The sequence below is a fragment of the Macrobrachium rosenbergii genome, chromosome 25 (assembly GCF_040412425.1).
Source record: "Macrobrachium rosenbergii isolate ZJJX-2024 chromosome 25, ASM4041242v1, whole genome shotgun sequence".
In the NCBI taxonomy this organism is placed as follows: Eukaryota; Metazoa; Arthropoda; class Malacostraca; order Decapoda; family Palaemonidae; genus Macrobrachium; species Macrobrachium rosenbergii.
The window spans coordinates 20,104,778-20,108,562 of record NC_089765.1 but is presented as its reverse complement, the minus strand read 5'-3'; the positions used below and the strand labels follow the sequence as shown (position 1 = coordinate 20,108,562).

Genomic DNA, 3,785 nt, shown 5'->3' with positions numbered 1-3,785 from the left:
TGTGTCTTAATAAACACTTTTATACATGCGAATCTAAGTTAAGTAACTAAAATGGAAGTTGGCCATAAAGTACATCTGGCAAAAAGTATTTACATTTGTTAGTGAAAATTCTGCATTCAATCTCTTCGTTTAGAATCAAGGCTTCTTTTAAAATCAAGGCTTCATTTAGAATCAAAGCTTCATTCAAAATCAAGGCTTCGTTTAAAATCAAGTCTTATTTTAGGATTAAGGCTTTGTTTATAATCAAGGCTTCATTTACAATCAAGGCTTCATTTAGAAATATGGCTCCGTTTAAAATCAAATCTTCGTTTATAATGAAGTCTTTGTTTAAAATCAAGGCTTAATTTATAATCAAGGCTTCGTTTAAAAGCAAGGCTTCGTTTAGGATTAAAGTCTTCGTTTATAATCAAGGCTTTGTTTAAAATCAACGCTTCGTTTATAATCAAGTCTTCGTTTAAAATCAAGGCTTCGTTAAAATCAAGGCTTCCTTTATAATCAAGTCTTTGTTTAAAATCAAGGCTTCGTTTAGAAATAAGGCTTCATTTAAAATCAAGACTTCGTTTAAAATCAAGGCTTCGTTTAAAATTAAGACTTCGTTTAGAGATAAGGCTTCATTTAAAATCAAATCTTCGTTTATAATCAAGTATTCGCTTAAAATTAAAGCTTAATTTATAATCAAGGCTTCGTTTACAATCAAGGCTTCGCTTAGGATTAAAGTCTTCATTTATAATCAAGGCTTCGTTTAAAATCAAGGCTTTGTTCATATTCAAGTCTTCGTTTAAAATCAGGGCTTCGTTTATAATAAAGTCTTCGTTTAAAATCAAGACTTCGTTTAGAAATACGACTTCGTTTAAAATCAAGGCTTCGTTTATAATCAAGGTTTCATTTATAATCAAGTCTTCGTTTAAAGTCAATGCTTAGTTTAGAATTGAGACTTTCATTCTGGTTATCCTCTCTAATATTTGCAATGCCACATTCCAGTAAATACATTCACTGAGCCTTCAAGGTCACTGCATGGAATCAGTCAGGCAAAAGTCCTTGTGCACCAAATGAAATGTAAATTATTCCATCAAGAGGGGCCCCTCAGTTCTCCTGGGTCTTAAGAAGGAACACATCACACCTACGTGAAGTTTAATCTCCTCCGGAGTGACTCGAGAATATTATAATCGATTCCTCCTAGCATCTGGAAGCTTCCATCTTTGTTTTGGCCTCCAAGCTCGACGCTAGGAGGGTCGTGATTGGCTGCAACGAGGAGCTGTCGGCCATTCATGTTCAAGTACTGATTGGGGTCGTACAGGGGCATGAGCTGGGGTCGTTTGCCTTCGTAGTTGCTCTTCCATCGTCCTTTGTAGTAGAACCTTCAAGGGAACGAGAAAATGGTATGCATGACTCTTTAGGTTAGGGAGAAATATTTATTTGTGTTTTTCTTTTTATTAAGTGGTCCCTTCTTTCTGTGTCTCCCATTAACTTCTGTAACTCCTTTCAAATGAACACCATATTCCTTGGAAGCTTGAATTTCAGTTCAATAGCTATTGTGGGCTTGTTCCATAAGAATATCGTTCATTTTCTGAATAATAATAATAATAATGAGAAAACTTATTTTTATCTAATAAAGCTTATACATTCTTATTTATAGCCAGCCTCTTCTCAGTTTATTGATGTTAGTAAAATTAAAAATGAGGTTCTGATGATTGCACAATAAAGTTTAGCTTTTTACGTATAAAAATCTGGGTACGTATCAAGTATATTAAGTGCAGACGTATTATCATTGAAAGCATATATATCATAACTGTAAAGTGCTAATTGAAATTCAAACTTATCCCCAACGAAAAAATGTAACATATTTTAATCCGAGTATAAGTTTAAGAATATCCTTACTATATTATATCCCTATGAGCTTTAATATCTCGTCAATGGAAAATAGTTGGCAGAGTTTTCTGTACTGAAATGTAAGACCAATCTTTCTTCACCACAGACATAGATGCTTCCAAACTCCAACGCCTGTCTCCAAATCTCCATAAAAGAAATAAAACCTTCTTTAACTTAATTCCATGCTCCTCTGATATTTCCTTATCTCCTTCACTTACCAGGTTCTATAGTACTTTTGCAGTACTTCCTCAAGACGTTTTGGGATTTGTCATCAATTTAAATCTGGAACCAAAAGTTTCTCTATGGTCAGTAGACACAGCTCCCGTTTTTCGACTGACTGTCTTTGATACTCAGAACAACCACACGTTAGACCTTCTGGCACTACACTGTCGTTTATTATAAGGTAAAACAGTCACCACCTAGCCAAAGGCAGGTGACCCACTTATCACAAATATAAGTATTACCTTCCCATCATCTATGCAAAACAAAAAAAAATAATAATAAAAAGCGGCAATTTTAATTCACACTTTACTGTTCTTACGTGTGATTGTATCTGCAGGCATATGTCCACTGAAAAACCTACTTGATTGTACATTTATTAATCTATCCACAATGTACCTCATAACACCATCCTCTTTAACATTTGCAGAATACACAAGAAATGCTCCACTTGTTTCCTGGTTGACTATTGTGACGTGAGTTCCCTCAAAAATGAGAGACTGCAGCGCACCCATGGATTCTTTTTTGGCTTCCTCGTTCTTGAATACCAAAATCCAGTTGACAAAGTGACTCTCGATCCGTTTAGCACTAATCTGAAATCATAACAGATATTTCACGATAATCGGGGTTTAATTTTATTTAATGGGGAGTCAGAATGTAAGAAATAACGTGTTGTTTTGAATAAATGATTTATATTGCTCAGCTGTAGTTATGGAATAAGTTATCTTGTTAATTTCTAACATGTCTTTATTTTACAGTAATCCACTCTTGATAAACTTTTATTCCCAGTTTAATATCTTTATTCTTGTATGAAACCTTGTCATCAGTCATGTAGTATTTCTTCATATAAAATAGTCATCTTATTTTATGCCAGAGTTTAATATACGTCAGCAAATGCTCGTGTATTTTATAAAATAGTAATAAGATGAATAAAACAGAAATTATGCAGTTTCAGTTAAAAGGGAGAAATATAACTGTCAGTCAATACACAGAGTGAATCGTGGCACTCAGTGAATGTTGAGAAATAGTATGGGCTACTGACATCAGTCTTAAACAATTGTGTGATGCAAAGTTAATTTATGAAGGCTCAAAGGATTATTGTAATCATGGATACTTATAGTCTTGCCTACTTTTAACTTGTAACACTTGACGCAATCAATAAGATAGAATCCTTCATTCTAAGAGTGAGTTTTATCTTCTGCTCACGTGATAATTCTCATTTATACACCACAGTCTAAACTTCAGAAAACAACAGTTAACTATTTCTTCTTGGGCTGTTATGAAGAAATCCTTTATCGTGGAAAGATATACAAAATGGGTATTGTTCATCGTCAAAGCAAAGTATATTTTGTTTGTAGCTTTAAAAAATTCTGTTAATTCAAAATCTGCTTCCAGGCATTCTGACAGACCTGTAATGAATGTACTTGCATTTTAGCAAAAACAAAATATTCTTATACCTCTTACCATCATGAAAGTATCCAAGACGTTTTCAAAACTGCATAAAGTGACGAGGGATGTTCCCTGAGAGGCAGGTTTGACGATCGAGTCCAGGTGTGTTTTCGTATGATTGTCGAAGTAGAAGGTCGACACTCCATACATTTCCAGAGATAATATCCTTGAGATGCGATAAGCCTTTTCTGTTTTGTGTTAGAGTAAATGAAAAGGAGTACAGGTCTCAAAGCAGAAGTGACAATTAC

At 34.1% G+C, this 3,785-nt stretch overlaps 1 long non-coding RNA gene across 1 annotated transcript; it reads left to right on the top strand.

Annotated features, from left to right (window-relative positions):
• Window positions 1–217: 217 nt before the first annotated feature.
• Window positions 218–2,878, top strand: LOC136852130 (uncharacterized). The gene is made up of 2 exons (XR_010857080.1): window positions 218–2,174; window positions 2,519–2,878. It is a non-coding gene; the product is annotated as an uncharacterized lncRNA (long non-coding RNA).
• The last annotated feature ends 907 nt before the right edge of the window (window positions 2,879–3,785 follow it).